General features: G+C 43.2%; 1 long non-coding RNA gene across 1 annotated transcript; it reads left to right on the top strand.

The window, feature by feature from the left end:
• The first annotated feature begins 3905 nt into the window (after positions 1-3905).
• On the top strand, positions 3906-8158 carry LOC133207415 (uncharacterized). Its single transcript, XR_009724037.1, has 3 exons — positions 3906-4066; positions 4180-4292; positions 8059-8158. It is a non-coding gene; the product is annotated as an uncharacterized LOC133207415 (long non-coding RNA).
• Positions 8159-11390: the final 3232 nt, after the last annotated feature.

The raw sequence follows: 11390 nt of genomic DNA, 5'->3' as shown, positions 1-11390 counted from the left end.
TCGCCCCACACAATGATATGAATATATTGCAGGTGTTCTGGAGCTTGCCCTTATTCCAGTGCAGTCTGGATCAGTCCATGGCAGATGGTAAGACTGTGTTTCCACCCCTGGGGCAGTCAGTCCGAAGTGTACTGGATGCTACCCTATGTAAAAGCAAACTGTGGCATGTACTCTCCTGCCAAAGGAATTGAAAAAATGCATTGGCAGTATTAATTGCGTCATTCCTCTTGGCTGCCTTTGGTTTCTGTTCATATTGAAGTTTAGAAAGGCTGGCATGGCAGGACTCAATGGTGGCATGACTTCATTCAAGCCACAATAGCCTTCTGTTAGTGTCCACTCTCCATTAGGCTTTTGCACTGGCCATATGAGGCTACTAAAGGGTGAGCGGGTCTTGTTCATCATTCCCTGGCTCTCCGGTTCATGGATCATCTTATGGATGGGAATCAGGGAGTGTCAGTTGGTGCGATATTGCCACCAGTGCACTGTTGTGGGCATGATTGGCACTTGTTGTTCTTCGACCTTCAGCAACCCCATAACAGGAGGATCGTCTGAGAGACCAGACAAGGTGGACAGCTGTTCAATTTCCTCTGTCTCCAAGGCAGGTATACCAAAAGCCCATTGATACCCTTTTGGGTCTTTGAAGTACCCTCTCCTGAGGTAGTCTATGCCAAGGACACCTGGAGCCTCTGGAACAGTCACAATGGGGTGCTTTTGCCACTCCTTCCCAGTCAGGCTGATTTTAGACTCCAGTAAAGTCAACTCTTGGGATCTTGTTGTTATTCCAGAATTACAAATGGGTTTCACCCCTTGATAGCTTGATGGTATCAGAGTACACTCTCTGCTGGTATCTACGAGATATACTCCTGTGGGACTGACGTGCCAGGCAATCTGATCCACACAGTCCTGTAAACCTGTGTCCTGGGTTCAGCTGTAACACTTATTTTTCTCCTTCTCTTAGTAGCTGGCACAGTGCTGTATTTTTTACTTTAGCCTGAGAACAGCACTGACAACACACCAGTGTTTTTAGTTTTTGCTAAGTAATGTTTACTTCAATAAAGGACTTTTCTGCCTCATGCTCTACAGTGAGGTGGGGCATGAGAAGAAGTCTGTACTTGCAGCCCAGAAATCAAACATGTCCTGGGCTGCATCAAAAGAAGTGTGACCAGCAGGTTGGAAGAGGTGATCCTGCCCCTCTACTCCGCTCTCCTGAGACCTCACTTGGAGGACTGTGTGCATTTCTGGTGTCCTCAGCATAAGAAGGACATGGAAATGTTGAAACAAGACCAAAGGATGGCCCCAAGGATGATCAGGGGACTGGAGTACCTCCCGTATGAAGGGGCTGTTCAACCTGGAGAAGAGGCTGTGTGGAGACCTCATAGCAGCCTTCCAGTATCTGACGGAGGCCTACAAGGATGCCAGAGAGGGACTTTTCATTCGGGACTGTAATGATAGGACAAGGGGGAATGAGTTTTAAAATAACAGGTAAGTTCAGGTTAGATATAATAAAGAAGTTCTTTACTGTGAGGGTGGTGAGGCAATGGAAGAGTTTGCCCAAAGAAGTGGTAAATGTTCCATACCTGGCAGTCTTCAAGGCCAGGTTGGACAGGGTCTTGGGCAACATGGTTTAGCGTGAAATGTCTCTGCCCCTGGCAGGGGAATTGGAACTATATGATCTTAAGGTCCTTTCCAAGACTAGTCATTCTGTGATTCTATGACTCTATATCCTGGTAGGACTCTCTTATAGGCCACACAACCAAGATGAAGCTACAGATGTAGTGTTCTTCAAACAGCAGAAGTTTCACGATCGCTAGCCCTTGTTCTTGTGGGGTCTTCAACCTGGCATATGTCTGCTGGAAGCACAGTACAGCAGAGAAGAAACAGTCCAGGAGGTTCTTGGACAGTGTGGATGATAACTTCCTGATCCAGCTGGTGAGTGAGCCAAGTAGGGGAGACGCCCAGCTAAATTTGCTGTTCATGAACAAAGAAGGACTGGTGTGTGATGTGATGGTTGGAGGCAGTCTTGAGCAAAGCAATCATGAAATGAGAGAATTTTCAGTCCCTGGAGAAGTCAGGAAGAAGTTCAGCAAAACCACCACCTTAAACTTCCAGAGAGCTGACTTTGGCCTGTTTAGGATAATGGTTGGCAGAACTCCTTGGAAAACATTACTGAAAAACAAAGAGGTCCAGGAAGGCTGGACACTCTTCAAGAATGAAATCCTCAAGGCACAGGAGCAGGCGGTCCTCATGTGCCAAACAGGGAGATATTGCTGGAACTCAGGAAAAGATTATATTACCTGTGGCAGAAGGGACTGTTGCCCCATGAGGAGTACATGGATGTTGCTAGGTCATAGAGAGAGAAAAGAAAGACGAAGGCACAGATGGAACTTAATCTGACCACTGCCATAAAAAATAATAAATAACACTTTCACAAATATATTAGCAATAAAAGGAGGGCCAAGGATAACTTCCATCCTTTACTGGGTATTGGGGGAATCCTAGTGACCAGTGATGAGGAAAAGACTGAGGTACTTAATGCTGCCTTGGCCTCAGTCTTTAATAGTCAGACCAGCCATCCTCAGGGCACTCAGTCCCCTGAGCTGGATGGCAGAGATGAGGAGCTGATTGAAGTCCCCATTATCCAGGAAGAAATGGTTAGTGACCTCCTGCTTCACTTAGATGTACACATGACTAAGGGGCCAGATGGGTTCCACCTAAGAGTTCTGAAGGAGCTTGGCAGAGGAGCTTGTCAAGCCACTCTCCATAATTTATCAGCAGTCCTGATCTAGTGGGTAGGTCCCCGAGGATTGAAGGTTGGCCAGCATGATGCCTCACTACAAAAAGGGCAGGAAAGAGGACCCAGGATACTACAGTCCTATCAGTCTGACCTCAGTGCCCAGGAAAGTCATGGAGCAAATCATGGGCTGCTCTAAATGCCTTCTCTGCCCAGCCTGTAGCTGTGTCTGGGATTGCTCCGACCCAGGTGTAGGACCTTGCACTTGGCATGGTTAAACTTCATGAGGTTGGCATCAGCCCACCTCACAAGCGTGTCCACTGGATGGCATTCCTTCCCTCCAGCGTATCAACCGAACCACACAGCTTGGTGCCATCGGCAAACATGCTGAGGGCGCACTCAATCCCACTCTCCATGTCAACAACAAAGATGTTAAACAAGACGGGTCCCAACACTGATCCCTGAGGGACACCACTCGTTAGTGGTCTCCAGCTGGACATTGAGCCACTGACCACAACTCTGTGTGTGGCCATCTAGCCAGTTCTTTATCCACCGAGTGGTCCATCCATCAAATTGATGTCTCTCCAATTTAGAGACAAGGATGTCATGCGGGACAGTGTCGAAAGCTTTACACAAATCCAGGTAGATGACATCAACTGCTCTACCGCTGTCCATCAGTTCTGTAGCCCCATCATAAAAGGCCACCAAATTGGTCAGTAAGGATTTCCCCTTGGTGAAGCCATACAGTCTGTCACCAAGCACCTCGTTGTTTTCCATGTGCCTTAGCATGACTTCCAGGAGAATCTGCTCCAAGATTTTGCGAGGCACAGAGGTGAGACTGACCAACTCACATAAAAATAAAGCAGACAGCAGAGCAGGTACATGCTCCTAACTCCCGGGTCTGCATTCACATCCCCGCTTCTACTCCGTGAGTAGAACTTGCTGCCAGGCACTGCGGTGCAAGGCCGCAGCTGTCCCAAGGAGGCCGGAACTCTGCTTCACCCCTCTCCTGTCGGGGCTGCTGGAGCTTACTTTCTGTTTTCGGGTGGTGGGGAGCGGCTGTAGAGCGGTTCTTGTTTTGTTGCCCCCATGCTCCTGACGATGTGGGACGCACTGGCGAAAGGCTGACGGCTATGTCGGCAGGTCCGAGGAGGCTTGGGCGGGCGGGCGGGGACGTGCCTGGCGCTAGGACCCAGGAGGATGCGAGGCGGCTCTTAGAGCCAGATTGCAAATTCGTCGTGATTTAATGTGCTCGGTGTTTGCGTACAGCGTGCGACGGCTGGAGCAGGTTAGTGCTGTCTGTGGGGCCGGGCTCGGAGTCGGCGGGGTGTGTGGGTGAGAGTGGGCGGGGCGTCGCGCAGCTAGTTAAGTGCTTAGCTAGCTTATTTGCTTCCTTGTTCCACTCCCCCAGGGCTTGCTGTGCCGCAAACTGCGGCTACGTTTTTCAGCAAGCAAGATGGAGTATGAGTGGAAACCTGACGAACAGGGGCTTAAGCAGATCCTGCAGCTGCTTAAGGAGTCCCAGTCCCCGGACACCACCACGCAGAGAGCCGTGCAACAAGTATCCTTGATCGAGGCCTACAGTGCACGGGAGGGTGGGCCGGGTGAAGCGCATAGGCAGAGCGGAGCTGTGGTGGTCCGGGCGGGTACTAGGGAGGCCAGGGGTGCCGGGGGTGGGGGCAGAGCGATCACAGGCTGCTGCAAGGCGGCGGCAGCCTAGCCTGTCCAGGGAGCGGCTACAGCGAGTGATGTGGGCCGAGTCTCGGCCGGAGCGGGTGGTCGTAGCGCGGCGTTTGAACTGCCGAGGTAGCCTGTGGGCTGCGGGGTTGCCTTTTCCTGTCGGGAGCCTGGGCACCTGTTGTGAGTCCAGAGCCAAGTTCCGGGTTTGTTTTGGCTTTGAAGATATGGCGTGGCAGCTTTTCAGTATCTGCTACTTTCCCAGGTTACTTCACGTTGGGCTGCTGCCAGCGCCTAGCTTTCAGCCGCGGCGGATCCCACCGAGGGGGCTGGAGCGGGGGGGGAGGAGGGGCGTGCTGTCTGCTGGGCTGAGTTGGCGGAGCGGCGCGGGGCACCCGCGGCAAAACGGGGCTTGAGTAGGGGCTTCCTAAAATCTTGCGCTGGTATTCAAGGCGAAAGCCATAGTTAGTGGGAGGAGTGCCCGTAGTGGAGCCGCTGCCTGCATGCTCTCGTTGGCCTGCTGGCTCTGACAGTATTTTGCTACACTATATGTTTTGACTTGCCTGGAGTCTTGAGCCTGAAATACTGTTTGTTACACTCTTTACATTTTATGAGAAGGGGGAAATTTACCTTATGCGACTTCTTGTGAAGCTTTGCGGTGCATTTTATGTTAGTGTTGTGTATCGCTGGTTTGTTGTTTGGGTGTCGTGTTGCACCCCACCAGCCCCCAAGTCTCTCTTGATCGTAGAAGTGATGAAATAGCGAGGTTTTAAGGAACTGAGATTGAGGAGCATCTCCCATCTACTGTCTCCTACTCCCTGAGTTAGCTATGCAAGTGCTTTAAGATATTTAGAAGTCCTGAAAGGATATCCTTCTATATACATATAAGTATATATAAAAGGAATAATGTTAGAAGTTTAGCTTGAATCCAAATTTGCTTGACTTTTCTGTTTTCCTAACAGATGTGGTCAAACTTTGTAAGACTTCCTATCTGAAAGGTGAAGGCAGTTTTCGTCTTGTTGCAGCTATGTTTTAGCTTCTTAAGATGGTTTTGCTTCCTTTCAGGAATGTTATACAGAATTGGCTAAGCATTCTTATAATGTCCCAAATGCTCTTCTTGAGTATTTCAAATGCAACAGTGTTTATAGTGTAGCTTTCATGTAAAATTACATTTTAAAGCTCTGCTTCAAATAACCTAATGGCATCTAGTTTGTTTGTTTTGAAAAACAGCAGTGTGTGTGTAGGTTGGGCAATATAGGTGGTGCTGTCTGTCTTGAAGAGGAGTAGAAATTTACTGAACAAAAGTGCTGTTAACTGATGTTTAAAATTGTTATTAAATGTGGTAAGAGAGGGCCTCATATGTTGACCTGTAAAGGTTAGGCAAATGGCACATTTTTACCGTTGTATTATCAGTTTGGGAAACGTTTTAATGCAACTTGATAGGCCATGTCCTATAATTAAAAAAAAAAAAAACAAACTGGGGGAAATGTCCTTTGAGACTGTTTCCGCAAAAAAATTTGTGATGCTACTTAATAGCGTGTCCAAGCAGCCTGGTGATTAATGTTTTCAAATTTAAAGTACTTCCAGCGTTGACTCTTTCATGCCCATTATGACACAGTTTTGGCATATTTAGAACCTCAAATGTAATGAAGCGAGGAGCATAGTTTAGCCAAAACCATTTGTTAACAAAGTTATGCATTGGTAAGGCTTTCAGACATTTTTGAATTAAAATATGTGTTTCTTGGAGTAAAAAAGAAAAAGTTAGTGGGTGAAGAAATTTATAGGCTAATATGGCCTATAAGCTATTATTTGATTCCTAGACTGATTAGGTGTGTTCAGGTTAATTTTGTATTTAATACTGCCATTTCAGTTATTTCTGCTTGCTTATGTTGCTGCTTCTTGTTTAAGCCATTAGAATTCATAGTTGTTAGTAATGTTTGACTAAATGTTTTGGTGATTATGTTTCTGAAGCTTGGAGAAGAAGGAGAAATATTGAGAGATGCTGCCCTACTTCAGCTAGTTGCTGGAAAAGCTTTTTGGCATGACACCTTTGACAACAATCTTTGGATATCTGTTTCTTTACTTCTAAGGGGCTATGTAGAATGTTCTGTGTTATTTTTCACTTGCTGTGACCATTCTTCTGTTTACATTTTATCTCCTGTGTGTTTCACAGCAAAGGAGCTTGTGGCTGTGATAAGTACACTTCCTCTGTTATTAAGTCCAAAGAGGGCAGGTTTCTCTAGCAAAGTTACTACAGGCTGTTTGGTCATTGGAAGGACAATCAGTGTCCTAACATAAATACGTTTTGCTGAAATTTAGCGACTTTTTGGATATTTAGAGATTTTAGCTATAGAGCAAGTAAAGTAAATGTCTAATAAGCAAATAATCTTTTTCTAAAAATAATATTATGTTAATGTCTTGATTGTTTGCCATACTGATATCTAGTAGGTATAGTAACTTAAAGATGAAATTGCATGCTTATGACTTAAATATTGTTGAGCATCATACTAATTAATACCAGGGCATGAGAACAGGATACAGGGAGAATGACAGATCACTGTTTTAGCCAAGCAGTGGCAGAATACTTAGAAATTTCATGCAGAAGTAATGACAAAATTTATAGAAACTACATACCTTCTAGCTCTTCAGAAACCTAATAATTCTTGCAGTTTCCCCAAGGACATAGTGAATAGGTTTTTATTGCTACGAAGATACTTAGAGAGGGGTCACTCTAGAAAATTGATTTGTGTACAGAAGGATTTTTTTTGTTTGTTTGTTTGGTGTTTCTTGGTTGGTTTGTTTCTGTTTGTTTGGGGTTTTTTTGTTTGTTTTGTTTTTGTTTTGTTTTTTGCATTTTTTTTTTTTTTTTTTTTAAGAGACCATGGACAAGCATGAAGAACTTGGTACAAATATCTGGGCATTTACAATTAAACAGGTTCTTACTGTTGAAAGCTCAGGCTGTGGCTAGTTAGTATCTTAAAAAAGTATATGACTAATCATATAATTGGGTTGGAAAGGACCTTAAGATCATCTGGTTGCAACCTCCCTGCCATGGGCAGGGACATATTAAAATGACAACATTTAAGTGAGTAGCTTATCAAAATCGTAGTAGCTGTTGTATTTTAATGCTGAAATGCTTTTATTGTGGAGGAAAGAAATGTGTTATGGGATTGTGTCTCTCTGGATTCCTTGGGCTTTGCTGGCTTTTAAGTGTAAACATTGAAATCTAAAACCACAGAGGAAGGTGGTGGGGGTGTGGTTTTGTTTTGTTTTTGTTTAGTTGGGGTTTTTTGTAGTTTTGCTTCGTAGGGTTTTTTGTGGTGTGTTTTTTTTTGTTTGCTTGTTTTTGTGTTTTTTTTTTTTTTTCCTTTAGAAATATTTTAAAGAGTCTGTTAAATTCTGTGTCTGGCCTTGGATGATTTTTTTAAATTTTTTTTATTTTTTTCAGATTTCAGTGTAAGTAAAAGCTGCTACTTCAGTATGAAAATTACAGAAGCTGCTTTCAGATTGTTCATACTCTCTGTATGTTGTGAACTTGTAGTCACAGCTCTTTGAAATGATGTAGTACAATGTGTAATAATCATAGTATTCAGAAAGCTATAAGTGTTGTGTGTGAAGATTCAAACTTCCTTAGCAATTTCTCTCTTCAGAAACTAGAACAACTCAATCAGTATCCAGATTTCAACAACTATCTGATTTTTGTTCTTACCAAGTTGAAGTCTGAAGGTAAGTTCTTGAGATATTGGCTGGGTTTTTTTTTGTGTGGGTATTTTGGTGTTTTGGTTTGTTGTTTTTTTTTTTTTTTTTTTCCTTCAAGTTTATTTTATTTAGCTTGAAAGAAATAGGAAGCTGATTTCTATAGTCAGTTTCCTGGTTGGTTGGTATCTGTAGTTGTGCAGATTTTTCTTTATCCTCTTGGGAGTCTTTGTAGAAGAATATCTGATAACATGTTGGCGCTTGTAGTTTCAGCCTTGGAATAGATTGTATTCTAAATGTCCTATGAAATCTCAGAAATGTGGGAGCATTGTACTGCTATCAGGCTATACTCAAATTGTGCAATAACTTTGCATTTCATGGTGATGAATCATGACTGTAACACATTATAAAATGTGCTGCTAAAACCAGTTGTGACTGTGATCTCCCTAGTAATCAACCTATTAAATATTTTGAAGATCACATACTAGTGATTCAGAAAAATTTGCAGGAGCTCGTCACCAAAGTTTAAGTTGACAAGCAGGTATTCTTTATTGCGGTGCTGGGAGACATGGGGGAGTGCTCCTCCAAGTGTGTCTCATCCAAGCATCAACCAGGCTGTAATTATATTGTCCTTAAACATACATATTCATTAGATTACAAACATTACATCATACTTTTAAAGAATGCATCCTGCATGAACACTAATATGTGGTAGTGGGCTTTGGGACCCCTGGTGGTTATTTCTTCACTTTGTTTTAGGATCGTTGTCATGTCAGTAACCCACCAGGTGGTTCTGGCAAACCTTATTTTAGCAGTTTCCTTTTCTCTATAGTTGTTAACAAAGCCTAATGTCCTCAAAGTTACATATTTACAACCCTATTCTTCAGTCAACACCATTCTTCACTAGAGTTGTCCAAAGATTCCATCAGGATCTTCATTCTGAAGTCTTAATTCTAATTACCATTGGTTTATTTTTTTGGTCATTAGTACCAGCTGTTTATGGCATACCATTTAACTTCTTCCAGTTGTTAAGTTCAGGCAGTTCCTTAGTAACGATTAGGGTGTGTGAAAGACTTTCTTTCCAGTATACTACAGCTACAGATTTGTGAGGTCTTTGCAAGTGAAAGAGACGTATTTCAGGATCTGTTTTGGCACATCTTCTGTTGTCTTTATATTTATTTGCACTTAATATTTTTGATTTTTGTGGGTTTTGTTGTTTTCCTTATTGTTCTGCTACCAGTGCTTTTTCTACCTTCTAGTGCTTCCCCTCTGAGTTTTTGAATGCTTGCTTTTTTTCACTTTGAATTAGATTTTACTTGCATGTAGCCCTGTAACATTCAAAGCATTAGCAAGAACATTTATATTATTTTAGAACTGCTGTTTTGGTTGTGCTGTCAGCTTACTTCAGGAGGAAAGAAAGAGAGAGGAGAAGGAAGAAGGTATATTTTCATATCCGAAGGCTGGAGTATATCCATATGTTTTTTATATGGTGTTTGTTGATTTGGATATAACTCCAGGAACAAACTCACCAACAGTTTGAAGTTGACAGGCAGGTATTCTTTATTGTGGCACCGGGAGACACAGGGGATAGCTCCTCCTAAGGTATGTCCCCATATTGCTACTCAGGCCATCCTTATATAGTCCCTGGGCATACATGCATATTCATGAGGCTACACATGAATTACATCATTTTCCAGAAAGTTTCCCCCCTGCATGCAAAAATGTGATGGTGGTCTTTTAGGGTCGTTTACTTTTCCCAACAATCTTCATAACTTCTGGCAGTCTTTGAAGCACCAGCTTAATTAACATTGAAGACATAGCAATGATCCTGTCCTTCTACATATCAGTTAGTTTAACTGCTTCCATCCTGGACATCTGCTAGTCCTGGATACTCCCCAGTAGATGTTTACACTGGCTTAATGGGTTCATTAACACCACAAACATAGCAATTATCCTGTCTTTCTATTTATCAGTTAGGTTAACTGTGCCCACCCTGGACATCTTCTAGTCCCAGATACTCCCCATCCCCAGGTCCTGTTTCTCTGTTCTGCTTTTCTTACACTTCTTGTACTAAGGTCCTAAGGACCTAAAACTATGTCAACTACCTTCAAGCACCACAGTTACTTTCCATTACAAAGCTATCAAATTTAACATTATTTAGAACTGATTACATTTTTGTGCTTTTGTGCCTCCTTGTCTCATTGTAGAAAATCTGATAATCTATAAGGCCTTGGGGGAATACCTCAAGTATTTAATCCTTACTTGTTAATGAGTATGCTTTCATACCTTAATTTTTCATGTGCTTTATACCATTGTTGTGGTTTAACCCCAGATGGCAATTTAGTACCACAGAGCTGCTCATCATGCCCCTCTTCGCCAGTAGGGTTGGGGAGAAAATCAAAAAACTCAAACTCCTGGGCTGAGATAAAGACAGTTTAATAGGAAAGAAAAGGAAGAAAATAATGATAAAAAGGTGGAATATACAAAACAAGTGATGTACAATACAACTGCTCACCACTTGCTGACTGATGCCTAGACAGTTCCTGAGCAGCAGCTGCTGGCCAGATATCTGCCCAGTTCATTTATGGAGCGTACTTTCATATGGTCTGGAATATCCCTTGGGTCAGTTGGGGTCAGCTGTCTCAGATGTGTCCCCTCCCAATTTCTTGGGCACCCCCAGAACTTGGAACTTGATGATCTTAAGGTCCTTTCCAACCCTAACTATTCTATGATTCTATCAGTCTTATTCTCATAATAAACACATTGTACAGGGGGGTTAGAGGAATTTGCTTGCTTAAGCAAAGGTATTGTCTGTACAAATCATGCCTACTAAGCAGAACAAAGGCACTAACTATTGATAAGGAAAAGCAGACACCTGATTCTACTGATAAGCACCTATTGATAGAGAAAAGCAGACTCCTGAATCTTTAAGGGGGAGAAGCAGATGGTTTATGGCTGGGACCAAACCCTAAGGCCATAAGTGAAGACTAAAAGGTGAAAAGTTCAAGAAAAGGAAGACTCATTTACTTCATCTTGAAGACCCCTACCCACAGGAGGAAGACTCATTTACTTCATCTTGAGACCCCTGCCCATGACCAGAGAGGGCACTGCGCAGGCGCAAAGGACCTTCTAACTCATTGTAATACGAAGCGGGGATAGGATATGAATATGTATAGGCGTATGGTGCAACCTTATAAATGTAGAGGGAAACAACACTGAGGTACGCATGACTTTGAGGAATTATCCCCGTTTGTCTCAGCGCTGAATAAAAAGCATACCTACTTTA

Source organism: Neopsephotus bourkii, unplaced genomic scaffold (assembly GCF_033783945.1).
Source record: "Neopsephotus bourkii isolate Nb327-2 ecotype Australia unplaced genomic scaffold, CSIRO-AGI_Nbou_v1 NB_206, whole genome shotgun sequence".
Lineage (NCBI taxonomy): Eukaryota > Metazoa > Chordata > Aves > Psittaciformes > Psittacidae > Neopsephotus > Neopsephotus bourkii.
The sequence above is the reverse complement of the archived record's forward strand: the minus strand, read 5'-3'. Positions and strand labels throughout refer to the sequence as shown.